The 15333-nt window shown below is 49.1% G+C and overlaps 1 pseudogene; it reads left to right on the top strand.

Moving 5' to 3' along the window:
* LOC113762150 overlaps window positions 1–15333 on the top strand; it is a 31647-nt pseudogene that overhangs the window by 522 nt on the left and 15792 nt on the right.

The following is a 15333-nucleotide window of genomic DNA, read 5'->3' as shown; positions in this document are numbered from 1 at the left end:
AGTTTTTACATTTTAACATCGATTTGAACTATAATATATATCAAGAATACAACTACTAGCTTGTAGTAGATAGTAGAGTTTATAAACAAATAAATTATTAGTTTTCTTGAAGTTCAAGCAGGAAGATGCATTTAGCCGAGTTGGATACAAAATTTTCAAGCTTTGAATCAGCCAGGGTCTTTGAAACGCATGACAGCCTCACATGTAGCTATTCTTATGGGATTATGGTCTATATGTATGCAAAGAGTTTTTTACAGTTTGGGAAAGGGGGGAAGGGAAAGTAGGAAAGAGTTATTAGCTAGATATTCTATGCTTTCCATTTCTTAGATTGGATCAAGAAAAATGGTTGAGTTGGGGCGTAGGGAAAGAGAAATCATGTTCCTTGATTTTTGCTTCTTTGTTGCTTCTCGCATGAGTACTTTAGTTACAGTATAAACTACAAAGTTGAGAAAAGGTTGACCTTAGAGTTCCAATTAAAGTCTGAACTAATGAATCAACTCTGGAATTCCATGATCATGGTAAATAGTTGTCTCTGGATTATTTTGAGATTAAGCTAATGGTAATGAAACCAATGAATGAAAGAACTACCAGGCCACAACTTTATGCCAAAAAGGGAAAATAAAAAAAAGGCATCATAGGAACCTCATTTTTTCACCTTTCCTGCTCCAGTAACCTATGTAAAGACAATTTGAAGTATTTCATCACTTAATTTTCTGCCAGATTTCCCCCCATCCAGTTGGCCCAAACAGATACAATTTTTGGCAGCCTATTAATTCTTGCTAGTATGTACTTTTCGTTAATGGAGTCTCATAAATGTACCATCTCTTTGATTACGTAGTTTCTATGCTTGCAAAGTCCTTTTGATCTTAAGTGGATACAAATTCTTGCAGTTACTGTTCTTGTGTCTTTGAAAAATCAGTGGCAAAACACACCACCAAGTTGGGGCAAGTCAGATGATCCTTGTGGATTTCCTTGGGAAGGAGTCTCCTGTAACAACTACTCAAGGGTCACTGAATTGTAAGTAGTTCGTCTACTCTTTCAGGCTATCACGAATTCATGATGGTATTCCCTTTGAGGTCTTTTGATAGCCTAAAAAATCTATGCCTGTAGCCTCACACTGTGCATTGATACTTCAGGCTATTATCAGCTATGGGACTATCAGGTATACTCAGTGGTGATATTAGAGGACTCACTGAATTGACGTCCATGTAAGTTTCTCTCGCTATTTCAGCTGGTCAAGCACAAAATTTTACAAAGTTCTTAACTTTGCATTCATTCAATTCACGTTTCTAAATATTGTTTCAGGGATCTGTCATTCAACCGAGGTCTCACTGGTCCACTCTCTCCACGAATAGGAGACTTGCAAAATTTGATTATATTGTAATCGATCTGACAAAATCCTACATCAAATGTTGATCCCTGGAAACTATTTCCAGGAACATATTTATGAAGGAAGTATTTTTTTTAATCAATATTTTCGCCTATGTTGCTCAGAATCCTCACTGGATGTAGCTTCAATGGAAATATACCAAGTGAACTAGGGAATCTTGCACAATTGTCCTTCCTGTAAGTATCTTGAGACAACAGCATGAAAACATGGCATTATACATGGACTTATATGAGGATTTGCTGATCTCAATTAAATCTCTGCTTCATCTTCCATGACAGGGCACTTAACTTAAATAACTTCACTGGAGAGATACCACCATCGCTGGGAAAGCTTTCCAACTTATCCTGTCTTGATATAGCAGATAATCAGTTGACAGGATCAATACCTATTTCATCATCTCTGACTGAAACACCAGGATTGGACCTCCTAAAAAAGGCAAAACACTTGTGAGTACAATTCCCTTTTTAACTCAGTTATTCCTGTCCAATTTTCTTCAGGGATAAGAGTTTGATCTTTATATCTTTGCAGCCATTTCAACAATAACCAGCTTTCTGGCCAAATTCCAGGCACACTTTTCAGCTCAGAAATGGTACTTATACATGTGTAAGTTTACCATTGGATACAATCAGTATTCAGGTCTGATTTATGACCTTTTTCCTTTTTCTTCTTCTTCTTCTTATTGTTTGCCATTCTTTATGGCAGACTGTTTAATGGTAACAACTTGACCGGGGGAATCCCCTCAACATTAGGATATGTTCAGACACTTGAGGTTCTGTAAGTATTCTCAAACTGTTTCATTCGATCTTCCTTTTGGATGGACTGAGTTTTCTTCTTTTTTTTTTTGGCCTCTCATTCTAACTATTTTCTGGTGTAAATTCTGTAACGGAGAACAGGAGGCTAGATCGAAATGCCCTGATTGGCAATGTCCCATTAAGCTTCCACAATCTCTCAAATTTGATGGAATTGTTGGTTCTTCTCGAAATTTGGAGAAGCATTATTTTTTCTTCAATTTTACCATTGGATGCTAAATTGAAATGCCTTCTTTCATACTTTCGTTTTCGTCTAGGCACCTAGAACATAATCAGTTATCAGGTCCATTTCCAGACTTGACCGGAATGAAAGACCTCAACTACGTGTAAGTGATCGTTGAATAATTTCCACAATCAAATTTTATGCTCCCGATTTTTGTTTGGAAGGTGAACTCTATGCTTTTGTTTCCCTTCACAGGGACTTGAGCAACAACTCTTTTCAAAAATCGCAAGCTCCAGACTGGTTCGGTATATTACAGTCACTAACAACCTTGTGAGTATTATTAAGATACTAATGAGAAGCTTAAGAAGAATTATTCTGTTCATGGATCTATCTTATGCTTCAAAGTTGCAATTCTGTCAGGGTTGCTGAATACGGATCACTTGAGGGAACAGTGCCTCAGAAACTCTTCGGTTTACCTCAAATTCAACAAGTGTATGTTTGAATCAGCACGCTTTGAACAGTAAAAGCATATTATTTTATCTTTTAAGAGATAAAGGTAATACGATTATACCGATTCATTTCATGTCAACACTTTTACAGCAAACTGAGAAACAATGCATTTAACGAGACACTGGGTATGGGCAGAGCCATTGGTCAGCAACTTAAAGTTGTTGATTTGGAGAACAATGAAATAACCTCAGCTGCTCTTGGTTCTGGTTATGACAATACACCGATGTGAGACAATATTATATTAACCTTTTTTTATGCCAAGATACAACTTTCCATCTTTTTGTCCAACTAGCGTTCATGTCTGTGATCTATGTTAAAACAGATTGCTAGCAGGAAACCCAGTCTGCAGCGCAGCTCTTGCAAAGACCAGTTACTGTGAGGATAAGCAACCACTTCCACCCTATTCTACGAGCCTGGCTAATTGTGCAAACAAATCCTGCCCCGCTGATAAGAAACTCAGTCCACAGAGTTGTGAATGTGCTCATCCATATGAGGGAATAATGTACTTCAGAGCACCATCCTTCAGGGAGTTGTCTAATCATACTCTATTTTGGCAGTTGGAAATGACCCTGTGGACGAAGTTAAACCTTACTGCTGGTTCAGTTTCTCTGCAGAACCCCTTCTTCAATGTTGAGGACTTGCTTCAGGTGCAGTTGGCATTTTTTCCCTCCGTAGGAGAGTATTTCAATAGGTCAGAGGTCCAGAGGATGGGGTTTGCTTTAAATTATTACATTTTCATGGCTCCAGAGCAATTTGGGTCCTCCTACTTCAGGCCATTTCCTTACACTTTCGGTGGTATAAAAGGCTAATAATTTGTCTAACTGTCATTTGTTTTTGAATTCATGAATGAACAAACTACTAACAAAAGAGGTGTTGCAGCTGAACGTAGAAATGCCATAAGCAAAACAATTGTTACAGCGATAGCTGCTTGCAGCGTCATTCTGGGATTGTTGCTCATTTGCCTAGGCACCTATGCTGTCCGCCAAAAGAGACGGGCTGAAAGAGCTATTGAATTAAGTAAACCATTTGGTATGACCTGTTCGCTATAGCTTACTACTCTTTATTATGTTTATGAATGTGCTATAACTGAAACATGTTGACCAGCATCTTGGGCTCCAAGTCGCAAAGACAGTGGGGGAGCACCACAACTAAAAGGAGCTCGTTGGTTTTCTTACGATGAGCTGAAGAAATCAACTAATAACTTTTCTGAGAAAAATGAGATCGGTTCTGGTGGCTATGGCAAGGTATGCTGTCATATATTTTGAATTTGCATCTAAAAATTTTCTTCAGTTTCAACTCAGTTGCATTTCTGGATTCTTAGGTCTATAGAGGGATGCTCCCAAGTGGACTATTTGTTGCTATCAAAAGATCACAACAAGGCTCCAAGCAAGGTGGACATGAATTCAAAACTGAAATTGAGTTGCTGTCACGAGTTCATCACAAGAACCTCGTTGGCTTGGTTGGATTCTGTTTTGAACAAGGTGAACAGATGTTGGTATATGAGTTTATGCCTAACGGAACTCTGAGGGAGAGTTTATCAGGTACGTTTGCTTTCATGTCACCAGATTATACTTACGCAGGAAGATTACTGACTGAAATTTTCCTCGATGGCACGGATACAAGATGTAGAAGATAAACAACCAAATGGTTTTTTTGTTCAATGCATGCCTGCACTTGAAACAGACTATATTGACTGAAGCATTATCACTAGGATTCACTCACTTGAAACAGACTATGTTGACTGCATTCTATTTTTTGACTTTTAATTCTGGTAACTTGATCAGGTTTTTACAAAATCTAATCACTCACTTGCATGCCTCAACATTTCTACACCTTCTTCCTAAATTATATTTCAACTCATAGGATGTCTGAACCTCTGGATATCTTTGTACAAAGTGTGTCATTAGCTTATATTCCAAATAGACTGTATGCCGCTTTCATAAATCCAAATTGGACCCAAACTATAGAAAATGAGATGTCAGCATTGTGAAAAAAAATGACACATGACCTTTGTTTCACTACCAAAAGGAAATAAGATTGTGAGGTGCAAATGAGTATTCTTAATCAAGTACAAAGCTGATGGATTAATCGACTGATATAAGGTGCGACTTGTGGTGAAGGCGGTACATATAGACATATGGCATTGATTCAAGAAACTTTCTTACCAGTGGCAAAATTGGACACCATTAGAGTTTTATTGTCCCTCGCAGCCTATCTAGATTGGCCGTTTCATCAGTTCAATGTAAAATATTCCTTTTTACATAGTGATTTTAAGAAAGATGTGTATATGGATATTTCACCTAAGTATTCCACAACTCTAAAGACAAACATTATGTGCCGATTGCATAGAGCTTTGTGGACTTAAATAGTCACAGTGTACTTGATTTGGCCAATTTACTTTGGCTATAATAAAATACGATTTTCATAGAGTAATGTATGCCACACCTTATTTTTGAAACATAGGCTTGAGAAAGTGACAGCACCGATTATCTATGTCGATAACATGATTATCACAGGTAATGACATAAAGGAGATTTCTAAGCTACAAGACAAATTATTAGCTGAGTTTGAAATTTAGAGTTTGGAAAGTCAAATATTTGTAGGCATTAAAATGGCAAGATCAAAGCAGAGCTTCTTCCTATCTCAATGGAAGTTTGTACTCGATCTTTTGTAGGACTACTAGGTTGCAACTTAGTAGACACGTCGATTATCTAGAACTACAAACTCAGAGATTATCTTGATCAAATGCTGACTGACAAAGAAAGATATTAGATATTAGTTGGTAGGCTAATTTATCTATCACATACTTATCCAACAGTATAACATATGTTAGTATTGTCAGCTGATTCATGCATTCTCTTAGTGGTAGGTGAGGATGCTCACCTCGGCCGCCCCGCATGTCCGAGGTGACCTCACCTCGTCCGACATCAGAGCTCACCCGTGCCTCGGGCATATCCCTTCAGCTCGGCCGGATCCCTAGTCTACCGTGTAGGTGACCTCGGCACCTCCACCTCAGCTGCACGCGGATGAGGCAAGTCACCTGACATCATCCGGGATCAGTGCTTTATCTGAAAAGCACTGTCGCACTTAATGACTACTGCAAAGGACTCCTCGTCACCCTGTCCAGGCGGCTACAGTGTCAGAGTCAGGCCCCCTGACAGGGAACAGAGCCGTAATGGCAGGGCATGGGTCCCACCGACATAAGACCTCCGTCCTGCCCTCCACTCTCGCTCTATAAATACCCCACACACTCCAACAAGTAAGCATACACTGTTCATTTGCTCATACTCTAGCATATTTCTCGTTCTCATACTAACTTGATCGTCGGAGTGATCCCAGGGGAGAAGCCCCGCCATTCACTTCGGACAAGGAGGTTGACTTCGGATCCAGGAGTTCACCTCACCTCATCTCAGAGAGGACTGATTCAGGTCGGTTCAGCTACCAACCAAAAATCGCCTCTTCAATTGGCGCCGTCTGTGGGAACGAGATAGCTATTAAAATGAGATCCACGCGCTCCAGAAGCGGAAGAGTTCCCTCAACTGGGGCTGGGCAGACCTCGGGTGCCCAGCAAGACCGCATATCTGAAGAGCCAGGGTCCCAAAGGACCCAGCCCAACAATGAGGACGCCATCGCCAAGATGGCCGAGTTTGTATCAGACAACCCTAACATTTTTGAGGAGCTAGGAAGGTACCTCAAAAGGCAGGGGAAAGAAAAAGCCGAGTCTTCCAAGAGGAGACCGACGAAGTCCCCTGAAGTGCCCTCAGGCGAGGACTCCGAAGATGGGCGTCTATCTCGGAGCACCTCCAGGCGAGTCTCATCCAAGGCAACCTCCAAGATTGCCTCCATCTCCCGAGCGTTTTCTCGGGGACTACTGGGAAAACGAGCCGAGGACCCACCTCGGCGCCCCGGGGGCCTAGCTACTGACTACATGAGGGCTCCGCCCTTCACTGATGACATCAATGGGGAGATGGTGCCCCCAAACTTTAAGCTTCCAAATTTGCACACCTACGACGGCCGAGGTGACCCCGAGGATCACCTCCGCGCCTTCATCTCCGCATTCCGACTCTACTGCGTCCCCGACGCCGTGATCTGTCGGGCTTTCCCCATCTTCCTGCACGGGACCGCCCGGAAGTGGTTCTGGAGTTTAGAACCGGGGAGCATTTCCTCCCTGGATGAGCTGATAGACCGGTTCATCCACCGCTTTGTGTCGTCTCGACCAATAACAAAGACTTCAGCTTACCTCTTGAACCTGCAACAGGGTCAGGGCGAGTCACTTCGCTCGTACGCCCAAAGGTTCAACGAGGAGAATGTACAGATACCTGACCAGAACGAGCAAGTAACTATTGCTGCCTTCACCAACGGGTTAGTAGCAGGGATCTTTAACACCGAAATCCATCGGCAGTACCCCCGTACACTCCGGGAGCTCTGGGAAAGAGTGGACCAGGGAATCCGAAGTGAAGATGTAAATCGCATGAAGCTAGAAGCCCAAGCATCTCGTACGGGGCAAGATCCCCGGAGGAGGAAAGACACTGGCCGAGGTGAACCAGGCCCAAGTGGCACTTCAAACCAACCCCGAGACCGCCGAAGTGTCTTCGACCGGATCGTGAAAGGCAGATCGTCCACCTCGGACGCCGAGCTGACGCCCCTCAATTCGAGCCGGACCCACGTCCTGGCTGTGATGAGGCAGAATCACCTCGGCCGCAACCCTCCAGAAATTCCGGGGAGGAGAGATAAGAGGAACTCGAACCTCTACTGTGCCTACCACCGTGATGTAGGGCACGAGACTGAAGACTGCAATGACCTGAAGCGGGAAATCGAAAATTTGATCCGGCAGGGATACCTGAAGCAATTCGTCCGCAAGGATGGAGGCTTCAACCGAAGCGTCTCCCACCGGGAGAACCGAGGCCCCCGCCGAGACGACCGACGGGACACGAACATGCATTGCCGAGGTCCCGAAAACCGTAGGGAGGACAAGCAGCCACCACGCGATGGCTCACCGGGCTACGGCCCCAACATCGCAGGGGTGATCAACACCATCGCGGGAGGACCAACGGGAGGAGACAGCCAGAACTCCCGGAAGCGGACCTACCGCCAGGCCGAGATGGAGGTGGCCGAGCCGAGCTCTCGGCTGTCCGAGGTCATCACCTACGGTCCCGCTGACCCCGTTCCTGCGGCCTCCAGCAATCATGAAGCTCTTGTGATTGAAGTCCTCACCAACAACTACGTAGTCAAAAAGGTCTACGTAGACCCCGGAAGCTCGGTAGACGTCTTGTACTACCGGACTTTCGAAAGTTTGAAGCTGACAAGGGAGCAACTCACTCCTGTCAGAACTCCCCTCGTGGGATTCGGGGGACACGTCGTCCACCCGGAAGGCATGTTGACCCTGGTGGTAACAATCGGGCGTCATCCACGCTGCCGAACTGTGCCTGTCAGTTTTGCAGTGGTCAAAGCAGACTCCCCCTACAATATGCTGATAGGCCGGCCCACGCTCAATGCCTTGAGAGCCGTATACTCCACCTACCACCTGAGCTTTAAATTCCCAACATCTGCGGGGGTGGCCGAGGTAAGCAGCGATGTGGGCGCCGCCCGGGAGTGCTACCTCGCCACCATTCAAGCAGCAGTCACCCCCCGGCCCTCACCGAGGTCAGAAGAAAAGAGGCCAGCGGTCCTCTCCATAGACTGCATCGACCCTCAGAAGGCAGAAGAGCCCAACAGGCTGGAGCCCGGGGATGAAGTGGAACTGGTGGTAGTGGATGAAGCGAAACCTGACCAAGTGGTCCAGGTAGGGGCGGGACTCCCCCCACCCCTGAAAGAAGAAATGATCTCCCTGATCAAAGACCACCGAGACGTCTTCGCGTGGTCCGCGGATGAAGTGGTCGGAGTGCCACCCGAGCTCATGACTCACCAACTCAACGTTGACCCGCAGGCCCGACCTGTGCGACAGAAACGAAGGCACTTCGGCCCCGAACGTAGCCAAGCCATATCGGATGAGGTCGACAAGTTCTTGCCGGCCAAGATGATCCACGAGGTCCAATATCCCACCTGGCTGTCCAATCCAGTCATGGTAAAAAAGGACACCGGGGGATGGAGAATGTGTGTCGACTTCACCGACCTCAACAAGGCCTGCCCCAAAGATTGCTATCCTCTGCCAAGGATAGACGCCCTCGTCGACGCGGCGATGGGGTATGAAATCCTCTGCTTCCTAGATGCCTTCAAAGGGTATCATCAAATAGGAATGAGTGAGGAGGACCAAGAGAAAACGGCGTTCTACACCGACCGAGGTACTTATTGTTACACTACCATGCCCTTCGGGCTAAAGGACGCCGGGGCGACCTACCAAAGGCTGATCAACCGGCTCTTCCAGAATCAGATCGGCCGCAATGTGGAGGCCTATGTGGATGACATCCTCGTTAAAAGCCTCACCACTTCATCCTTTCTGTCAGACGTGAGGGAAGTCTTTGGTGTCCTGCGAGACTCGAGGATGAAGCTGAATCCCAAGAAGTGCGTCTTCGGCGTCACCTCGGGAAAATTCTTGGGGTATCTGGTTTCCCACCGGGGAATCGAGGCCAACCCCGACAAGGTGAAAGCCATTCATGACATGTCTCCACCCCGGAACATCCGAGAAGTCCAACGGCTGAATGGACGCCTGGCCGCGCTGAATCGCTTCCTGTCCCAATCAGCTGAGAAAGCTCTGCCTTTCTTTAAGGTGCTGAAAAATGCTGACCAGTTCGCCTGGACTGAGGAGTGTCAGGCTGCTTTCGACCAGCTGAAGCAGTACTTGCATCACCTACCAACTCTCGCTTCACCTCGGCCCGAGGAGAAGCTCTACCTCTACCTCTCCGCAGCCGACGAGGCTGTCAGCGCTGTGCTCATCCGAGATGAGGGCACCCAAGTGCCGGTCTACTACGTCAGCCGAGCCCTCCGCGGGCCGGAGACCCGATACACGCAAGTGGAAAAACTTGTGCTGGGGCTCGTCCACGCAGCTCGGCGGTTGAAACCCTACTTCTTAGCCCATCCCATCTCGGTCAGGACCGACCAGCCCATTCGGCAAATATTGGTGCGACCCGAAGCTTCTGGTCGCCTCACCAAGTGGGCTGTCGAATTGGGAGAATATGACTTGTCCTACGAGCCACGCACCGCCATAAAAGCTCAAGCTTTAGCTGACTTCCTTGCTGAGCTCACCTTCACGGAAGGTCCGGAGTCCACTTCAGCCTTACCCGAGGTGTCCACCTCATCCCTGTGGACATTGTATGTCGATGGATCCTCTAATGGAGACGGCTGCGGAGCCGGACTGCTCCTGGAAGGACCTCAGGGGGAGGTTTGCTCTTACGCCCTCCGCTTTGACTTCCCGGCCACCAACAATGAAGCCGAGTACGAGGCTCTAATCGCTGGACTCCAGCTAGCCCGCAAGCTCGGCGCCCAGCAAATCCACGTCCGCAGTGACTCCCAGCTCGTGGTACGCCAAGTTATTGGTGAGTACGAGGCCAAGGATGAGACCATGCAACGGTACCTCTCCAAAGTTCACCAACTCACCGCGTACTTCAAGTCATTCGAAATCCAAAGGATCCCTCGGTCCCAGAATAAGCGAGCCGACGCCTTATCCCGGCTGGCTTCCACTTCATTCTCTGACCTCAGCAAAACCGTCTTGGTGGAGGTCCTGAGTGAACCAGGGTACGTGGAAGAGGTGGCCTGCCCCGTGCACTCTGAAGAAACTTGGATGACCCCGTTCATCCTTTTCTTGGGTCAAGGAGTCCTTCCCGAAGACCGAGCTGAAGCAAGGAAGATACAACGCAAAGCCGCTCGGTATGCACTCCGCGATGGAGAACTATATAAGCGCTCCTACCTCGGCCCATGGTTGAGGTGTGTCACCCCCGAGGCAGGACGCGAGGTCCCCCACGAGATCCACGAGGGCCTATGTGGGGCTCACATCGGCCACAGGATGCTAGCTAAGAAAGCTATGCTCCTGGGATATTTCTGGCCATCACTTCGGCAAGACTCCCAGGACCTCGTTCTCGGCTGCCCTTCCTGCCAAGTCCACGCACCCGAGCACCACCAGCCTTCAAACTTCATGGTCCCCATCACTTCACCCTGGCCGTTTGAGCAATGGGGGACAGACATCATAGGTCCCTTCCCCAAAGCCGTCGGGGGTTATACATTCTTAGTAACCGCTGTGGATTACTTCACCAAGTGGGTCGAGGCCGAGCCACTTCGGACCATCTCAGGGCTGGCCATTCAAAAATTCTTTTGGAAGTGCATTATCTGCCGCTTCGGCATACCTCGGGTCATCATCTCGGACAATGGGAGACAGTTTGCCGAGAACCCGTTCAAGACTTGGTGCGAGAACCTCGGCATCAAACAACACTTCACTTCGGTAGGCCACCCCCAGGCCAATGGTCAAGCAGAAAACTTCAACCGGACTCTTCTACATGGTCTCAGGACCCGACTACACCGAGTTGGGTCATCTTGGGTGGAGGAACTCCCCAGTGTCCTGTGGTCGTATCGGACCACGCCGAGGTCAGCGACGCGAGAGACCCCATTCTCCCTGACCTACGGCGCCGAGGCGGTCATCCCGGCTGAGATCCTTACCCCCAGCCCTCGGCTGGCAGCCTATGCCGCCGAGGTGAACGACGAAGAGAGGCAGCTGGACCTCGACCTCGTCGAAGAACGAAGGAATCTCGCCTCAGCCCGGATAGCTTCTTACAAGAACACACTGGCACACTACTACAATGCCCGCGTGAGACATCGTAGATTCCAACCTGGAGACTTGGTTCTTAGAAAAAACTCAGTCAGCCGAGCTGAACCGCAAGGGAAATTATGCCCGAAATGGGAAGGCCCTTACCGAGTTGTGGAATCTGACGCTAAGGGGTATTGTAAACTGAGTTACCGAGATGGCTCATTAGTGCCGAGGTCTTGGCACGCCGAGAACCTCAGATTGTATTACGCCTGAGTTTTTAATCAAGTAATGACTTCAGTTATTATGTTATTCTTCAATATCGTTGTTACGCTATTAAAAAATAAGGGGGACAAGCAAGGGATGAAGTCAAAGCAAGAAATTAAAGCACTGAGACGAGAAGAAATATGCTTTCATTCAATAAGAAAGAGCGTTACAAAAGTACAAGGCCGAGGTCCGAATGCTACTAAGCACTCTCCACCTCGGCCACTCCCTTAAAGCCGCAAGCCTAGACCCCCGTCTCGGCTCCATCCCCGGTCTTGGCTCCCTCCTGGGCATCCTTCTCTTCGGCCTCCTTGGGGTGAACTTCATCTCCATGCTCTTTGCCGACGTCCCCTCCGGCTTCGTCTCCCTCAGCGTCCTCTCCTCCAGCTTCTTCCACTTCCACGTCCTCGAACACTTCGTCGAGTTCGGACAGCCACTTGTTGAACTCGACCTGGACTTCGGCCAAATTCCTTCCTGCCTGAATGCCTTCGGCCATCCGATCGCATAACTCCTTGGAGTCCTCATTGTAACTGGTATGGTTTTTTAAGGACTCCAAGGCCTCGGAGGAGAGGTGAGTTGCGGCCTCGTCAACGGCCGATGTGAAACCAAACATGAAGTTAGGCGTAAGTAGTTGGCCGAGGTCCTTGATGAAGGCCTCGGACTTCCGAAAAGCGTCTACGGCCGAGGCTCCGGCACCCTCGAGAGCTTGCTCGTGGGACGCCTTCACCTCGTCCCCCCTCTTCTGCTCCTCTTCGAGGGCCGATCGGAGACTGTTGATAGTAGCCGCGGCCTCCTCATCCTTCACCTCGGCCTCCTTAAGCCGCCTTTCAAGCTCGGCCTTCTCAGACTCGGACACCAACAGTTTTTTCTCCAACTTGGAGATTTGATTCTGCAACTTGCCGGTGTCCTGCTCCTCGACTAGAGCACAGTACCGGTGAGTCATCTCGGCCACAAAGGCTGAGGTGGAAGCCGTGCTCACCATGAGGCTTTGAATCATCTCAGCCGGGGTCAACTTCTTCATAAATTCCAAGTCCCTTGGTAGGGGGGAGTGCATCACCAACTCTTGGGCAACCCGAGGATGGCTGCACCTGTCGTTGACCGAAAGTTTCCAGTTCGGACACCAGTGCCCGGCGGGGTGCGTCTTTTCATCCCCAGAAAACACCGGGGGACTATGGAAACGATTCCATAGCGAGGTCCCCGACACTGCATTGACCGGGGATTTCAGCTGCTTGCCTCGGCCATGAGGTGGGAGTGCCGTGGTGACTCCAAGAGGCACTCCCTCTGGCACGGACGAGGTGGACCCCGTAGCAGCGGTGGCCGAGCTGCTTTGACCAACCGGGGTGGGAGTGCTCTTGGCCGCCGAGGTCTTGGCAGCCTGCCCTTGCGATTTCTTCTTCGGCGGAGGTGCCAACGTCTCATCAGAGCTCTTCCTCTTCTGCCTTTTGGCCACTTCGGACGAGCCCGATACGACGATGTCGGACAGTTTAGTCACTGCACAAAAAACAAATATTATCATATGTCTTAGCCGAAGTGAAAGCAAAGTTATGAAAGAAAATTACAAGGAATCTTAAGTTTGGTGGAAGTGAAGGGAGCTCTGTCGGGACTGAGCAAAGCTCGGCTGATTCCCCCGTCAACCAGCACGGCTTCGGGGTAGTCCAGACTGTATATCCGAAGTCCCGACCTCATCAGCTTCTGGAAGTCCTCCTCCTTGGCATCCCCAGCGGAAGGATCGGCCTTCGCTTTGATTGGCCTCCACCAGAAACCTCTAGGGAAGTCCACTTCGGACACAAAGAAGAAGTCGCGTTTCCAATTCTTGATCGAGCTGGGAGAACCGACCACCAACTTCGGAATGGCATTGTTCCGGTTACTGACAAAAAACCATCCCTTGTCTGTCCCGTGCGCCTTAAGGGTATAACATCGGCGGAAGAGGTCGACAGAGGGAGCCACCTCCTGATGTCGGCACAGCATCTCGAACCCTATAATGATGCGGATCGCGTTCGGGGTGAGTTGGGTAATCCTCACGCCGAAGTGACGAAGCAAGTCCCTGAAGAACCTTGACGTGGGCATCCTCAGCCCGGCCTCTAACTGTTGGACATAGATGGCCACTGTGCCCAAGGGGGGCTTTTCGGCTGAGTCATCTGCTCCGGCCGGAATGATCTCGTACCCCGACCGGAAAGGGTACTTGTTCATCACCTTCACGGCCCTATCTCTTCGGATGCGACTTCTAAACTTCGGCATCTTGCCGAAGTCGATGTTGGCTAGGTCCTCGGGAGCGACAGGCTCCAGGGCGTCCTCGTCGTGTGGTGTCTCGACGCCGAGCTCCTCGTTGTAGTCCACCTCGGAACCACCCTCGCTCATCTCGGATGACTCCAACTCCGAGGCTGCCCCACTGGCTCCCGCCTCGGTTGATCCCTTCTCAGAACTCGGGGTCGACCCTTCCGAACTAGATGTCGTCGCTTCTTCCCCAGGATCCGGCCTCACCTCGGTCAGGTGGCTCGGAGTTATGGTCTCTTTGTGGGTCTTAGCCGTTTTGGCCATGGGTGAAAGACGAAATAAGAAAGAAGAAGGGTACTTACTATTGCCTACGGAACTGGACGAAGTGGATGACCTCGGATCTGATCTCGGCTACTACTCCGATCTCGGCTACTATATTGACCTCGGCTACGCTCGCGAACTTTGCGGGTCTCGGATGAAAATGAAAGGTGTGAGAAGTGCGATGAGGGGGACCCCCCCTATTTATAAGGGTTTGGGGAGAATCCGAAGAGGCGGCAAGAATGCGAAAGGACGGCCACGTTCGAATTCAAAACGTCGTGCCTCCCTCTCTCCTCATTAATACCCCGTCCTTTCAGCTGACACCCTCTGCACGAAACGTCCCACTACTTCACGACGCGACGGTTACCAGTGACCACATCCTGTCAACTGACACGTCCACGTGTCGCGTCCCCGCATCTTCCGGGGCAGTTTCGGGACTCCGGCTCTCTACGACTTCGGCACAAGGAAGCCTCGGAACCTCCCTAGCCCGGAGCTCCCGAGGCTTGGGGGGCTTATTGAGGATGCTCACCTCGGCCACCCCGCATGTCCGAGGTGACCTCACCTCGTCCGACATCAGAGCTCACCCGTGCCTCGGGCATATCCCTTAAGCTCGGCCGGATCCCTAGTCTACCGTGTAGGTGACCTCGGCACCTCCACCTCAGCTGCACGCGGATGAGGCAAGTCACCTGACATCATCCGGGAACAGTGCTTTATCTGAAAAGCACTGTCGCACTTAATGACTACTGCAAAGGACTCCTCGTCACCCTGTCCAGGCGGCTACAGTGTCAGAGTCAGGCCCCCTGACAGGGAACAGAGCCGTAATGGCAGGGCATGGGTCCCACCGACATAAGACCTCCGTCCTGCCCTCCACTCTCGCTCTATAAATACCCCACACACTCCAACAAGTAAGCAGACACTGTTCATTTACTCATACTCTAGCATATTTCTCGTTCTCATACTAACTTGATCGTCGGAGTGATCCCAGGGGAGAAGC

Source organism: Coffea eugenioides, chromosome 1 (genome assembly GCF_003713205.1).
Source record: "Coffea eugenioides isolate CCC68of chromosome 1, Ceug_1.0, whole genome shotgun sequence".
NCBI classification, from domain to species: Eukaryota; Viridiplantae; Streptophyta; class Magnoliopsida; order Gentianales; family Rubiaceae; genus Coffea; species Coffea eugenioides.
The sequence above is the reverse complement of the archived record's forward strand: the minus strand, read 5'-3'. Positions and strand labels throughout refer to the sequence as shown.